The following is a 17,753-nucleotide window of genomic DNA, read 5'->3' on the forward strand; positions in this document are numbered from 1 at the left end:
AACCCAAGAGGCAGACACTTAACTGACTGAGCCACTCAGACACCCCTCAACTCTATTTTATATATGGGAAGTTTAGTCAGGGGAAGGTTACATAATTTAGCCAAGATCATGCAACTACGATTTTTTTTTAAGAATTTTATTTTATTTTTTAAAGTTTATTTATTTATTTTGAGAGAGAGAGAGAGAGAACACGTAAATGGCAAAGAGCAGAGAGAGAGGGGGAGAGAGAAAGGGAGAGAGACAATCCCAAGCAGCCTCCCGCACGACCAGTGCAGAGCCCCATTTGGCTGGCACTCAGGAGCCAGGAGATCCTGACCTGATCGGAAGTGGGATGTTTAACTGAGCCAGCCAGGTTCTCCCACAACCAGGAAATGTTTGGTGGAAAAGGTGAGTCAAGGCATTCTTACATTAGAGCCTGAGCCCTAAATACTTCTATCCTGCATCCCATTAGCATCAACTATGGTTTTTCCTATCAAACGCAAATAACCAAGCAACATTCTACAGGAAAATCTATGTATCAGTTCTAATATGAATTGCTTTTAATGATGAACAATTTTATTAAGTGTATTTGAAAGCACCCAATTACATAATAAATATAATTAAAAGTTAAAACTCCTTAAAATTGCAGTAATAAAAATGTAACATTTCTTTAATTAAAGCAGAGACTCAGTACCTGATTTATTAAGAGAAAAAAGAAAAAAAAAAAAAAAAGCAGTTTAAACTTCCAGTTACCGGCTCAGCATGTAAGGCACTGGGAAGTTGCCACTTTATCTCAACAGCAAGTAAAAAACCCAACAGACTGAAGAATCGACAACTCTTGGATCCATCGGAGAAAGGAGGGCCTATGACACACTGCTGCGCTGAGACTGGAGACAGAGAGACTACAGTGGGTGGAAGCCGACTGTCACCCGCCGCACCTGACTCTGGGTCCCGTGCCTGGGGAGGAAAACTTGAGGTCTAAGGGGTGAGTTGCAGGAGGTTCAGTGAAGCCAACTCGGAGAGAGAAAAACTCTAGGGGGCCCCAGTGATGGTGGGGCACAATACTGTCAAGTACGCTTCTAGTCGCTTCACCACCAGGTTCCCATATCAAAGAAAAATCCCACTGGCTTCCTGAAGGGGGCAGGGAAGAGGAACTGTTATGGGATGTACATCTGCACTCTGTTTTCCTTATAATGCTTGCCCTCAAGAAAATTCATCAGAGACCACCTGCTAGGGTATAATTAGAGCCTAACAGACCTGGGAGAAGGGAAACATCCAACTCCAGCCGGCTCAACGCATCCTCTCCTGCGTAAGGGAAAGGGGGTGGGGGTGGGAAGACCAAAAAACACCCGTGAAGTTCACAGTCTGAAGGCTCACTGAAAATTGAGACGTCATCATAAGTTATAAAAGGCTTCCCCTCCCTCATACCTCATCACTACATGACTGAAGGCCTATTTACAGCAGTTTCTTTTTAGCCAGTGCATCATCTCTGGCTACCAAGAAAAAACTACAAGGCATACCAAAAAGCAAAAAAAAAAAAAAAAAAAAAAAAAAAATACAATTTGAAGAGACAAACCAATCATCAGAATCAGACATGGCAGAAATGCAGCGTAAAGTAAATAAAAACAGATGGACAATGTCAGCAGAGAGAAGGAAATCCAAAGAAGGAAACAACAAACAAACAAAACAAAACAAGAAATCAAAAACACTGTAACAGAAATGAAGGGTGCCTTTGGTGGGTTTTTCATAAACTGGACACAACTAAGGACACAACCCTAAGGACAGAAGTTTTGAGCTAGAGGATATGTTAATAGAGTCCATGAAGCCCGAAAAGTGAAGAGAACTGAGAAAAACAAAACGAAATGTCCAAGGACTGTGGGACATCAGCAAAAGGTGTAACAGCCTCATAATAAGAATTCCTGAAGGAGAAGAAAAACAGGAACAGAAGGAAAGGCGCCCTGAGAATAATTTCCATGTAGGGGGTGGGATGTTCCATAGCACCAAGCAAGTCTCAGACATCAGCTGGGTGTCCTATCATTCCACCCAATTCTGACGCTGTCTATGCATAGGAGGCATCCGATTCCATAGGCTGAGGGCTCAGTCCCTCACGACTGCCCTCCTCTCCAGACAACCACAAATTCAGGTTCTCACTTGTGCTTCTGACTGACTGGCTATAAATCAGAGCTTCCTGCGACCCCTTCCTTGGGTTTGATAATTGGGTAGATCAGCTCACGGAACTCAGGGAAACATCTTACTTGCTAGATTATCAGCTATGGTGTTAGAAACAGCCAGAAGGAAGAGATACACAGGTGCCAAGCCATCACAGCAAGAACTGGAAGTCTATAAACTCATCTAAGGATCATCAATTCCGTGTTCCCAGTTCCAACAAATCTAGATCATTTGCAAGCAGATAGGGTGACATTCTGGACAGAATACGTTCTGGGGAAAATCCCCTCTCTGGCTGAGAATCTAAGAAATGAGAAAACAAGTGGTCATTCCTCAAAATGCTATGACAAAATAGGATGAGGGGAGCAGTTTAGACATTTCCAATTCAAAACAGAAAAAAAAATCTAAGGCAGTAAAGGGTCACTGGTCTCAAGCAATTTGAAACTTTAGCAGGTTAAATTCTGTTAGTTTTAAGGCCTAGGGATAATCTTCTGTGGTCAGAGGCTCCAACCACTGGGTCTGCAACTTTGCCCTTTGAATCTTTTTTTTTTTCTTTTTTTGAAAGATAGTACATGTTTGCAGAAGAATAGTTAATTGAGCCCATATCCTGCCTCTGGAATGTTGAAAATCCGACATCCCTCTCTCATCGGTCCTATCTCTGTTCCTTTCAGTGAAGTGTTTCTCCTGGCATGACATTTCCCCAAACCTTGTGGATTTCTGTGTATGTCACAGGGATTCCTGGCATTAGACAAGAGAGTCATCCACAGATCTCCCCTGTATAATCCCATCTCTGTTTCCGGTTTCTACTGAGAGGTTGAAGGTATCCATGAGTCACAAGCATAATCCCTTCAGGAACAGCAAATGTGTGTCCTACCTTCCTTTGATATTCTCTCCATAACATGTTTTGTTAGCAGTTACTCTCTGAATTGTAGTATCATTTGCAATCTGGATAGGCAGAGGATTCACAAAATCATCAAGTCCTGTTTGCTTTCTGCCAAACAGCTTTTCATCTCCTTTGCCTCATATTTTAATATAACCAACAAGAGAAAACCAGGCCACATTTTAAACCGTTTGCTTAGAAATCTCATGTAAATCCAAATTCATTACTTAGAAGTTCTGCTGTCCACACCAGTGTAGACCACACTTTGGCTAAATTTTCTGACAGTATATATGAAGGAATGCCTTTCTCTACTTTCCAAAAATGTGTCCCTCATGCCCTTCTGAGTTTTGTCACTGCCTTTAACATTTACATTTCTACCCACATTCCATTTGTGATGATACATGGATTCTCTACTATAGGCTTTCAATACTCTAACCCTCATTTCCTTATGAGCCTCCAACATCAGGTGCCTTTAATATCCATATTTCTAACAGTCTGTCATGTTTAAAACACTCTAGGCTTCTTCTAAATGTGATTCAAAATTTTTCCAGCTTCTAATTATTATTCAATCCCAAAGCCACATCCACTTTTTTAAATACGCTGTTAACAGAATTACCTCACTTGCTGGTACTAAACATCTATAGCAGTTTTAAATGTGCTGCAGCAAATTACCAAAAACTTGGTAGCTCAAAACAATGAAAATGTATCATCTCATAGTTCTGGACGTCAGATGTCGAAGGTCAGTTTTGCTGGGTCTCAGGAGGGCCATACTCCCTCTGGAGGCTTTAAGGGACAATCTGTCTCTTGCCTCTTCCAACATTTAATAGGTTCTGTTGTCTAGTGCCACCCCTCAAAACAAGCAGCCAACCCAGAGAATCATGAGTTAAATAAAATAGTTACTGCTTCGACTAACATCTGTGTTGTGTTGTTATGTAAATTAACACATTTATTCCACGTTGAAATTTTTCCCAATAGTGGCACTTCTACTGTTTTTGCTTGTTTGAGTTCTCTTAAGACTTTTTGATAGCAGCGTTCACCCTTACTTTGGAAATTTCAGTGTAGCCAGGGTACCGCTGACTACTCATTTTTTATTTGGCCACAGAAAGGCAAGTGTATGTATGATGGTTGACTTTAGTTTTCTAAACCACTGTTTGTTTTCTTTCTTTCTTTCTTTCTTTCTTTCTTTCTTTCTTTCTTTCTTTCTTTCTTTCTTTCTAATTGAGAGAGAGAGAGAGAGAGTGAGAGAGCAAGAGAGGGGCAGAGGGAGAGGGAGAGAGAGAATCTCAAGTAGCCTCCATGCCCAGAGCTGAGTCCAACATGGTCTCAATCTTACCACTGTGAGATCATGACCTGAGCCAAAACCAAGAGTCAGACGCTCAACTAACAGAGCCACCCAGGCGCCCCTGCACCATTTTTCTGAAGGAGACACTTTATCAGCCCCATATCTAATTTTAATTTTAACTTTCTTGGTGTGCTAACCACGCTGTAAATAACATCAATCCCAGAAGGAAAGAGCTAACTTATTAAGTTTGGGTGGTTGTTATACATCAAAAATTAACTGATATGGCTTTAAAATGGCATAAATATATTTAAATGTCGCTACTCTAGCCCTAACAGTTACCTACTTCAGGAAGGCTCTCAAAATAATCTTCTAATGGCAAAAATCAACATCAGAAAATATAAAGTATCTATGTTTTTTCCCACCAGGTAGAAGTAATCAAGTTTTTAACCTTCTATAAATGGATATTAGATGTAAATTCAATTTACTCTTCTGAATATAAAAAGGTTTAATTGCCAACTCTCTTTACTACAGGGACATCATCATACGAAATATATATAAATTTAATAAATATATATACTTACGATTTTATTTTTAGTCCATGGGTTTTCAATTCCATAGACTCACTCGGGTCCGATGTTAAAATCTAGCCTTGAGTCACAATCTTAAACTTCTAGTATATTATTGCAGCCTCCATACCTAGGATTTTACAGCTCACAATAAGATCATTGACCAAAGTATAACTTCTCTCTATTTTTCATAGAAATGAACTTGTCCTAAAAGAAAAGATTTAAGGTGCAGTTTCCATTGTGAATGTCCACTGAATTGTCAAAGATGGCTTAAGAATTGACCATTTATTTAATCTGTAGAATAGTCTCTCGTTTTCATGCCTCAAGGCTACTAGAATATATAGTTGTAAAAAGAAATTCTTTCAAACTAAAATGTGGGAACTTCTAATCCAGTATGTCTTTAAAAGATAGATGTATTTTGGTTCCATTTGGAAGAAAGCAACTATTTTCTAAATATTATGTTTAGACTCCATTTCTATGTTGAAAAGCTCCCAGGTACTTATGAAAGAGAGGTTCTTGCTGCTTATGATATTATAGTCTAATTCAAAACCTTTTTACCATGAAAAATAGCATACTGTAAGGTAATAGGAAAAAATCCTTGAGTCTCAATGCATTATTCCATTTTTAGTCCAATAGAACACTTTTCTAAAAGAAATACATTTTATTCTCATTTATTTCTAAACATATTAGATACTGAGTATTCTTTGAGCTGAGCTGATAATAGTCCTAATAAAGCAGAATATCACACAAAAGGAAATTAGTAAACATCTCCCAATTAGTAAACATAAAGCCCAAGAAAACTGAGGCCAATGTAGAAATAATTATAAATTAAAGTGACTAATAATTCAGTCATTTGTTGATTGATCTATCCAAAGGAAATCACATTTTAAACTACTAAAAAATGGCGTTAATACTTGTAACTCTCACAAATAATTCTCAGTCCTTTTTTGCTATAAGTTTTCTATTTTTATATGCTCTTGTACACATTCATTCTTGTTTTCACAACATATTTCTTGAAAAGCAGTCCAAGATGATGATGTAGAAACACCCTTAACCTATCTCCTCCCAAGGACACACGGAGTCTCTACCTACCTATAGAGCAGTTCCTATAGAGAAGAGTTGGGGGGGGGGGCGTTTACTGAACATCTTTTGTACCATAAATAATAAAGAGACCACACAGAGAAGGGTCGGGCAGAGACATGGTAATGACGGGCACTCCACCCCTGATGTGGCAACGTGCAGTAGGGAGGGGTATCACTGAGGGGCTGTATGCACTCTTCTGTCCTCGGGCACAGTGAAAATACATTTTAAGGGCCAGTGAGAGTACAAGTAAAGGAAATCCATCTACTAACCTTAGACAGTCTCCAAAGAGGCAAGGAACTATGGGAAGGGAACTCTCTCCGGGGTCAGAGGCACTGTGGAATGCTATTTTTTAGACTCCTCCCCTACCTGGATAGTGCAGGTGGGGGCAAAGTCCAGGTACTCTAGCTGACCTTGTAGAGATGGCATGTTCCAGGCCCTGCCAGCCTCCAGCTTCAGTCACCCTGTGCCCCTAAATGGCACACGATAGGACTGACCTGGCCTGTACTTTCTCCAGCTCTAGCTTTCCTGACAAGGTGGCCCCAACACAGCATACCTTGGGCACCACTGGTCTGCCCCTGCTCTGGTTCCAGCCAGCCTGCCAAGGACATCAGGCACACACAGTCTACACAGGGGATGTTCTTCGCAAGGCCATTCCTTTAAAACCAGGAGAGGTACCTGTCCCCTCTAATTTATAGAAGCAAACAGAAAGTCAAACAAAGTGAGGAGACAGAGGAATATGTTCAAAATGAAAGAATGAGATAAAAATCCCAGGGAGAAAAAAGCCCTCATGAAATGAAGGAAAAGAGTTCAAAGTAATGGTCATAATGATGTTCACCAAAATCAGGAGAAGAAGGAAGCAAACAGTGAGAACTGCAACCAAGAGATAAACGATAGAAAAAGAACCAATCAGAGCTGATTATATATGTATATAGGTATATATACATATATACCTATATACATATATATAGTAACTGAAATGAAAAATACATGATAGGGAATCTTCAGCAGGTTATATGATACAGAAGAACGGATCACCAATTTGGAAGACAAAAAAGTAGAAATCACTCAGTAAGAACAGCTAAAGGAACGAAAAAAGAATTTAAAAACCTGAAGATAGTTTATGGGGTCTCTGGAACAACATCAACAGTACTAATATTCACATTATAGGGGTTTTAGAAGAAGAAGATAAATGGTAGAAAACTTATTTGTAGAAATAATGGCTAAAAACTTGCTTAGCCTGGGGTAGGAATCAGATACCCAGATCCAAAAAGCATAGAGAGTCCCAAACAAGATTAACTCAAAGAGATCCACACCAAGATGTATTATAATTAAAGAGACAAAAGTTAATGCATTAAAAAGACAGAGAGAGAGAGAGAGAGAGAGAGAGAGAGAGAGAGAGAATCTAGTGGCTCCTGGGAGGCTCAGTCAGTTGAGTGTCTGACTCCCGGTTTCAGCTCAGGTTGTGATCGCACTGCCCTGCACTGGGCTCCATGCTGACCAGAACTTGCTTGGGATTTTCTCTCTCCCTCTCTCTGTCTCAAAATAAATAAATAAACTTTAAAAAGTTTAAAAAAGAAAGAGAGAATCTTAAAAGGAGCAAGAGAAACATAGTAGTCACAAGGAAATCCCCATAAGACTATGAGCTGATTTTTCACCAGAAATTTTGCTGTGCAGAAGGGAGGGGCAGGATCACAGTCTGAACAACTGGTCTAATTGCTGATGACGGTTATTGGTCCTGATGATTTGAGAGGCATCAGAGTTACGAGGAGGAATTCTTCAGCCTCAACCAATCCTCTCCTATGATTCTACTTAACACTAAATGGCGTGATGTCACCAAAAGCCAAGCGTAAAAGACCAATTGCTAGCAATTATACATGTAGACCTTACTATACTGCCTTATATATTTTTAATGAGACCTCATTCAAACCAAACCTAAGTAACAGAAGACTTGTATTCTAGTTTTTCCTACTACTTAATGACTATGGCATAGAAATCAAGTCACACACACACACAAAAAAATCAAGTCTGGAATTTAAGAATTCCCAGACGGTTTAAGTTTATGTTTATTTTAAATTAAACTTAGTAAGATAGATGTGAAGATCTCTGAGTGAAAAAGAGAACATGATAATAAGAGTAATGTAGAGAGCCATTATTTTTTATATTAATAGCCAATATGCAAAATATATGTATATATAGCATTAATAAAATAGTATCTATTGATTTTTAAAAGCCTTTTTAAAAAATTTAGGTTGCATAGGGTCTTTAGTAGCACATTTCATAAGGTGATTCAACTCAAGTTTGAGATCAGAAGTATATCTGCTGGGGGGGGGGTCACTTAACATGCCAGCTCTTATAGACACAAATGTGGAAACCTGTAAATGCATGCCACAAACTGTGCTTTTATGCCTAGAAGAGTAATTTGAAGCACGTCTAGTTATGCAAAGGTCGGGCGAGAAGGCAGACTACTGTTAGTGGCTGCACTGATGCATTGATAATGTCACGCTCAAAGACCCAGTCAGTGCCAATCTCATAGTTTGGAATCCGGGTTATCAGTATGCTTGTAAATCTCAGAAATCTGCCTCCCTTCTAGAAATTAAAGGCTTGCTAGAGAAGACAGTGTTACATCAATGAAGGTGAATCAGTAAGGCAACGGAGTCTAGGTTAAGGACCTAAGTGTAACACAAGGCCAGAACCTCTCCATGGCAGGGCTGGTCTCAGCACACAGCACGAAGCTTATGCAAGGAAGTCCTCTGACAGCAGGACATCTAGCATATGATTTTGAGAAAGACTTGCTAAATTTGTTGTAAATTAAAGTTTTAAAACCTGGGGGAACAAGCACGAATGAGATCTCACACGGGTAGTCCATAGTTTAGATTCTAGTTCTCTCTTATTTCCTATAGGGAAAAGTGTTAACTCCAGGTATGACTTCAAAATCCTTCTGCATTGAGAAAGAAAATCCATTGTCCGGGGATGAGAAATTGAACCTCTCGTCAAAACACTACTAAAGGTCCATCAGTTAAAAAAAAAAAAAAAAAAAAAAGTAAAATACCCAATGATTTTGAATCCCCAAACGGACAAGCAGTTCACACCAGTTTCACACGGTATGGAGTTCTGCAAACCATATTACTATTATTTCCTTCAGAAAGTATAATATTATATAATTGCTCTCAAAATAAATAATGTGGAGACACACAAAACCTCTTCAGATGCTCAGGGCTTACATGGAATTTGTGAAGTTTCAACATTTTTTTTTTCTTCTTTTCTGCTTTAGAATATCAACAAATCAAAGTTCAGTTGCCTTTCCTGGTAAGGAACATATAAGAGCCACTGGCTTTCGGATATATATCTTTCCATTTCTCTCCTCTATGTAACAATGCTACTACAAAGGAACATGCTAAACCTAACATTTTTTTTTTAATTAAATTAAATTATTTTTAAAGATTTTATTTATTTTTTTAATTTTTTTTAATGTTTATTCATTTTTGAGAGACAGAGAGAGACAGAGCATGAACGGGGGAAGGTCGGAGAGAGAGGGAGACACAGAATCTGAAACAGGCTCCAGGCTCTGAGCGGTCAGCACAGAGCCCAACGCGGGGCTCGAACTCACAAACTGTGAGATCCTGACCTGAGCCGAAGTCGGACGCTCAACCGACTGAGCCACCCAGGCGCCCCTTAAAGATTTTATTTTTATGTAATCTCTACACCCAAAGTGGGGCTTACACTCACTACCCCAATATCAAGACTCACATGCTCTACCAATTAACTGGAGCCAGACAGGCACCCCAAAATAAAATTGATTTCTTGTTTTGTTTTGTTTTGTTTTAATTTTCAATGTTTACTTATTCATTTTGGAGAGAGAGACAGAGACACAGTGCTAGCCGGGGAGGGGCAGAGAGAGGGAGACACAGAATCCAAAGTAGACTCCAGGGTCTGAGCTGTCAGCACAGAGCCTGCCATAGGGCTTGAACTCACAAACCATGAGACCGTGACCTGAGCCAAAGTCAGATGCTTAACTGAACCACCCATGCGTCCCCATAAAATTGATTTCTAAATAATGTTACCTGAAAAATAATAATCATTGTGTAAGAAAGTCTAAGTTTCCGTTAAGGAGAAAAACTTAAAAAAGGGAATGTCTGCCTTCCTGTTGCAACTTTAGGGGCAAAAATATACCTGCTCTGTGAGAGAGACTCCAGAGTTCATAATTAAGTGAATAAAAGATTATTAATAGCAAATAATGAATGAATAAAATATTTTCAATGTGATAACATCCTGTCTTTCAAGCTTCACCAGAATGAGTTTGAATTAATAGACTTTTCCTCTTCGTTTCTACTACCCATACTGAAATGTATTGAAATACTGATGATGACATTTGTTACATTTAAAGATGTGTCCAGAGGAATAATGCTTTAATTCCTGAACATGGCTAACCTTTGAATGACTTCTAAAGACCTTAACAATGTTTGCCGGAAAGATGACAAAATAAGTATAATACAAGAATCCTAAAAAAAAAAAAAAAAAAAAAAAAGCATTGAGAAATCGAAACAATTTGTAGAAATGCCCATAGAGGAACACTCTAAAGCTAAGTAAGAATCCTCTCCTGAGTGTTTTAATGATGACACAGTAATAACAAGGGATGATTTTTTTAACTCAAACATAATTTCCTAATCTTTCCAGTAGTATACTAGTCATTTAAAATGAAGATGAGGATATGCCGTGTAAAGTAATTTAAGGAAAACTTCATACTCTAGGTCAGAGAAAAAAGTTTTTACATACACAATTGCTATAGAACAAAAGTATTGCTAAAGTTTCACTGTGAGTTCTCAGAGCCAATCTGAGAGCTTTCTGCCTCTGAGAGCTAAGCTAAAGGAATTCTGAGTCTGACATAGGTTACTTTGTAAATAATAACTTCAGATTCCCTAATTTCCCACTAGATGCATTTAAACATCACAGGATCTTCCTCAGTGCTCAGTTTGAGTAGGTGTTGTACAAATTAAGGATCACAAAAACAGAAATGTGAGGACAGATGATACGGGTTGGACTAAAATTCTTTAGCTTCGTCTAAGTTCAAATAAGCCATTTTATTGCTTTGCACTTAATGAGGAAAATATGTGTTTTCTTTTGTTGCTATTTCAGTGATAAGCAAATTCATATATGAGCTATAGTAAGAGAGACAAACAGATAAGAAATATGAAAAAGGAGAGAAAAGAAGATGAAAACAGAAGGGCAAAGAAGAGGAGGAAAATGGAGAAATGCGTGTGGGTGTTAGTGAGATCACGAAGTTAGTGACTTTGCTTTCCATTTGTAAATCATTCTTCTTGCAAACCACTTTTGCAATTTGCAAAAACATAGATATACAAGCTAGCCATGGATATACCTTATGTGTGACAAAGTAGCATCTATTTTGTAAAATGCTTAGACATTGCCTTCAAATTGCTTTTATTTGCAACTATGTAAAAAGCCTCTTTCTTGCATAAGAATGGCTTCTTGGTAGCAAGAGGGCTGTGCAACAGACACCTAAACTAAGTGGTTTGCTTCACATTTGAATAAAATGCATCTATTTACTCAGCTAGAGATTCTTGTTACAAGAGCTCAAATAAATGAGTAAAGATAAATAACATACTCAACAGAATACATTATTTTGGCTCACTTTTATGAAGAAAAGGAACTTTACAAAAGCTTGGATACATTATTGAAAATAATGGTTGCATGTCTTTAGCTCTGTAAAATTAAAAAAAATTAGTCTGCAATAATTATAATTAACACTTAAAAAATTAAACCGAAATCTATGTGAAATATACATCATAGAAATTTATTTTTAAGCCAAAGTAAAATAATTCCAAATATGACTTTCGTCTTGTTTAAATACATGCATATCATACTGATGTATTTCTTATAACACTAAAACAAAATACCTAAGGAGCGCCTGGGTGGCTCAGTCGGTTAAGCGTCCGACTCGGCTTAGGTCATGCTCTCTCACTTCATGAGTTTGAGCCCCTTGACAGGCTCCATGCTGATAGTGGGGAGCTTGCTTGGGATTCTCTCTCTCTTTCCCTCTCTCTCCCTGCCCCTCCCCAATTTGGGCTCCCTCTCTCTCTCTCTCTCTCTCTCCCTCCCTCAAAACAAATAAAATTAAATAAGACAAATCAAAACACAAAGTATCTAAATATAGCTGAAGCCCTAAATTAGCTGCTTTCCTTTATCATTGGATGAGCCTCTAGCTTAATACAAGGATAATCTGAATATATATTTCTTTCAAAGCAACTACTTTTTGTGGGATGACATAAATAAGCAAAATTAGAACACATGTATTAAAAACACAAGGAGAGGAAAAAGAGTGTATCTGTGAGGTGAAGACCTTTAGTTGAGAAAGAATAACAAAATAATATTTCCTGTATCATCCAGTAAATGCTCATTTCAATTCAATGCAATAAAATTATCCAAATACAGCTTAAGAATATTTCAGACAAAAGTTTTTCTTTACCATTTTCTCTCCTCTACTATCTTGCTTAATAAAAAGACATCTTAAAAGTTACCTTTCTTTAAGGAAAACATTTAACAATTTGAAAGTGCTGGAAGAAAGAAAGTGCCAGAAGAAAAGATATGTTACTGGAACTCTCTTTGATAAGGAAGGAATTCAACATGGATAATCCAGTATATGAGATTTAAAAAAAAATCAATATATATAATTGACACTGAGAAATGTACAGAAACTGTAATTTGCAAACAAACTGCTATGATTCTCAAGAAGTCAACTTTGTCTAACAATGGAGTTTGACACAAATTAATGTCCATGCAAACACTTTTAGCAGAACCCAAATAAGACCATGCATAAAAACCTGTTTTAACATATAACTACAGCAATTTTGTTCAACTTCAAACACCTCAAGGACTTCTGACAGTTCCAGCTACTTGCCTGGTTTACAAGCTGATAAGAATATGACTTATTCCAGGCATGTTTCCAAAGAAGACATACAGCTGTCCAACAGACACATGAAAAGATGCTCAACACTCATCATCAGGGAAATGTAAACCAAAACCACAATGAGATATCAATTTACACTTGTCAAAATGGCTAAAATACAAATGACAAGAAGTAACAAGGGTTGGTGAGGATGTGTAGAATAAGGAACCCTCATGCACTGCTGGGGGGAGTGCGAATAGCTGTGGGCACTGTGAAAAACAGTATGCAAATTCCTCAAAAAATTAAAAGTAGGATGACCATATGATCCTTTAATTCCAGTGCTGAGTATTTACCCAAAGACAATGAAAACACTAATTGAAATATGCATTTCTATGTTTATTACAGCATTGTTTACAATAGCCAAGATATGGAAACACCTCAAGTGTCTGTCAATAGATGAATGGATAAAGAAGTAATACACATACAGACGCACATACACACAATGGAATATTACTCAGCCATAAAAAAGCATGGACTCTTGTCATTTGCAACAATATGGATAGACCTAGAGGGTGTAATGCTAACTGATGTAAGTCAGTCAGAGAAAGATAACTACCATATGATTTCATTCATATGTAAAATTTAAGAAACAAAACAAAGGAACAAACAGTAAAAAAAAAGACAAGAAAAAAGTAGACTGTTAAGTACGAAGAACAGATTGGCGGTTGACAGAAGGGACGTGGGTGTGGGATAGGTGAATAGATAAAGGGAATTAGGAATACACTTATGTTGAGCATGAGAGATGTATACTACTGATGAATCATTATATTGTAAACCTGAAAATAATACAACCAAGTATGATAATTATACTTGAATAACAAAAACACTTAAAACTGACATATACATTGTGCTTTAAAGTGCGTGTAGCACTTCATATAGGCAATTACTATACCTTTCTTTATTTTTGGTTTAGATACCATTGCTGAATACTAAGAACTTACATATGTAGCAGTAATTTTCCATGTTAACCATCTGTGTGTAGACCTTTAACGAGCAACATGTATATTTTCTGTAATCCTTTTCTTTTTTCCTATGTTCTGCTTCTGATTATGTTTTGAATAAAATTTTTTGATTTTAAATCTAGTAGTAAAAAAATGGTCTTGTAAGAAAAAAGAATATGACTAATTCTTTCTTATCCAAACTCTATGCATGCTGGACTCTAATTTCTTCAACTGAAACTTGGGGATAATTCCATCAGATAATGTCCTCCTTCACTTAGTATTTGAAAACAAAACAAAACAAAACTGACATTTTTAAAATCAGTGGATTATCCTGTTGGTCTCTGTAGGTGAGGACAATTTTATAAATATAAAAAATACAAAAATTAAAAAACACTTTTCATATCATTAGTAATAAATTGTATTTTGTTAGTAATAAATATATTCTGCTAGTAATGATTTTGTCAAAATAGTATAAGTCTTATGAAGTATTAATTTAAAACTTTTTCTTCATCTTCTCTGCCTACATTCAATCCAATCTTCCTAGTATTAAAGTAATATTTAAATGTTGATATGCATCCTTCTAAACTTTTTTGTCTTTCTGTCTTAATAATGGCTGTTTTCTTTTAAAAAAAAAAACATATATTGGGGCACCTGGGTGATTCCATTGGTTAAGTGTCTAACTTTCAGTGTTAGCTCAGATAATGATCTCACAATTAGTGAGATCAAGTCCCATGGCAGGCTGCATGCTGACAGAGTGGAGCCTGCTTGGAATTCTCTCTCTTACTGCCTCTCTTACTGCCTCTCTTACTGCCCTGCCCCAGTTCACACACACTCTCTCTCTCTCAAAATAAATAAACTTAAAAACATAATAAAACATGACTTGTTTAAAAAAAATAAGCCATACAAAAAAAATCAAAAACAACTTTAAAACACATATCCAAAAGGTCAAACTTATATTTTAACCATTAAGTGGAGAGCATTCCAGATGATTTGTTAGGCTTTTACAAAATAAAAAAGCAAATAAAAAGGAAAGAAGGAATGAAAAGAAGAAAGTAAAAGAAAGACATAAGAATGAAATAAAGTATTTTATTTAAAACTGGGATCATGCTATAAATTATACTTTTCATATAAGGTATTTTTAGTTGAATTTAAAAGGAAAAAAAAAAAACAGGAACTCAGACACAACAACAGGGCATAAGCAATGCATAGGATACTACTCTTAAGTGCCAGGTTCTAGTGAACAGAGGAAACTGCAGGCAGTCTAAGACCTCTTCTTCGTAAAGTCACTACTTTCAAGAGCAGAAGACATAGACAACTTTCCTAATACACCCTAATCAGAACATGTTTTTTTCTCATTCCTCAGTTTCAAATGCAAATTCATCATTGGACTCACTTTTAATAATTGCACTGTTTCCTGTCTTGGGCTTTGCAAAAGAAGCCTGACAAAATGTGTGCTTTGGCAATAATCTAGATTTTACCTTATTGTGATTACCATAGTGGTCACTATAGCTACATGGTATAATTTTACTGTAATATTTAAATTTTATTAATTTGAACATTTTTACACTAACTTTTCCCAATAAAATTCACTATTAAACAAAAGAGAGAGAGAGAGAGAGAGAGAGAGAAGAAGAAGACAAAATGAAGAAACAGAGAAATGTGTACCAAATGAAAAAAACAGGACAAGGTTCCAGCAAGAGATCTAAGTGAAACAAGTATAAGTAACATGACTGACAGAGAATTTAAAGCTATGATCATAAGGATACTCACTGGAGTCAACAAGAGTGGAAGATATGAGTGAGACCTTGAACACAAGGATAAGGAACAACATAGAAAAGATAAATGACTCAGTAAATGAAAGGAGAAACATGTTTCATGGAAGGAATGGCAGGATGGAAGAAGCAGAGGAACAAATTAGTGACCTAGAAGACAGTAATGGAAAGCAGTCAAGCTTAACAAAAGAGAGAAAAAGGAATTATGCAAAATGAAAACACACTTCAGGAACTCAGTGACTCCATCAAACATAATAACATTCATATTGTAGGTGCCCCAGAAGAAGAAAAGAGAGAAAAGGGAGCAGAAAATTTACCTGAAAAAAATAATAACTAGAAACGTCCCTAAACTAGAGAAGGAAACAGATATCCAAATCAAGGAGGCACAAAAAACTCCCATCAATAAGTTTCCAAACAGATATCCAAATCAATAAGCAGATCCAAACCAAGACATATTGGAATTACATTGGCAAAATATGGTAGTAAAGGAAAAAAAAATTACAAGCATCAAAACAAAAGAAGAGAGTAACTTATAAGGGAAAACCCATAGGCTGGCAGGGGATTTTTTTAGCAGAAATATTGGAAGACAGAAGGTAGTAGCATGATATACTCTAAATGCTTAATGGAAAAATTCTCCAACCAAGAATATTCTGTCCAGCAAGGCTATAATTCAGAATAGGAGAGATCAAGAATATCCCACATAAACAAAAAATAAAGGAGTTCATGACCACTAACCCAGCCTAGCAAAATATATTAAAGGAGTCTCTGAATGGAAATGAAAGACCGAAAGTGATAGTATAAAAGCAGGAAACACAAAAGCAGTAAAAATGAGTATTTTTTGTAAAAACTCATTTAAAAAACTCATAAAATAAAAGGGCATAGAATATAACAACATCTACCTAAAACGTGGGGAGGAGTAAAGAATGAGTTCAGGGGTGCTGGGTGGCTTAGTCAGTTAAGCATCCAACTTCAGCTCAGGTCATGATCTCGTAGTTCATGGGTTCAAGCCCCATGTTGGGCTCTGTGCTGACAGCTTGGAGCCAGTAGTCTGCTTTGGATTCTATGTCTCCCTCTCTCTGCCCTTACCTTGTTCTCACTCTGTCTCTCTGTCTCTCTCAAAAAAAAAACATTAAAATTAAAAAAAAAATAAAAATAATGCGTTTAAACTTAAACAGCCATCAACCTAATACAGACTACCATATGCAGAAGAGGTTATATACAAACCTAATGGTAACCATATATCAAATCCACTAATAAATATGCAAGGGATAAAGAGAAAACCAAATATGCCACTAATGAAAATCAGCAAACCATGAAAGAGAAAAAGACAAGAAAGTAGCTGAGAAAATCTTCAGAAACAACCACAAAACAGAAAATAAAATGAAAATAAATACATATCCATCAAAATTACTTTGAACATAAATACACTACATGCTCCAATCAAAAGACATGGAATGACAAAATAGATTAAAAAATAAGACTTATCTATATGCTGCTACAAGAAACTCATTTTAGAACTAAAGACACCTGCAGATTGAAAATGAGAGGACAGAGAAACATCTATCACCCAAATGGATATCAAAAGAAAGCCATGGTAGCATTGCTTATATCAGACAAACTAGACTTAGAAACAAGGACTGTAACAAGACACAAAGAAGTACACTATGTAATAATAAAGAAGACAATCTAACAAGAAGATAATAACACTTATAAATATTTATGTACCCAATATAGAAGCATCCAACTATATAAAACAGTTAATAACAAACATAAAGGAATCTACTGATAATAATAGAATAATAGCAGGGAATTTAGCACCCCACTTACATCAATGGACAGATCATCTAAACAGAAAACAAACAAGGAAACAATGGATTTGAATGAAACATTGGAACAAATGGATTTAACAGATATATTCAGAACATTCCATTCTAAAACAGCAGAATACATAGTATTTTAAAGGGCACATGGAACATTCCCCAGAATAGATCACATATTAGCCCACAAAACAAGCCTCCTTATTCAAGAAGATCAAAGTCATACCATTTATCTTTTCTGACCACACCACAATGAAACTGGAAAGCAACCATAAGAAAAAATCAGAGAAGACCATAAATACATGT

Source organism: Panthera tigris, chromosome A1, assembly GCF_018350195.1.
Source record: "Panthera tigris isolate Pti1 chromosome A1, P.tigris_Pti1_mat1.1, whole genome shotgun sequence".
NCBI lineage: Eukaryota > Metazoa > Chordata > Mammalia > Carnivora > Felidae > Panthera > Panthera tigris.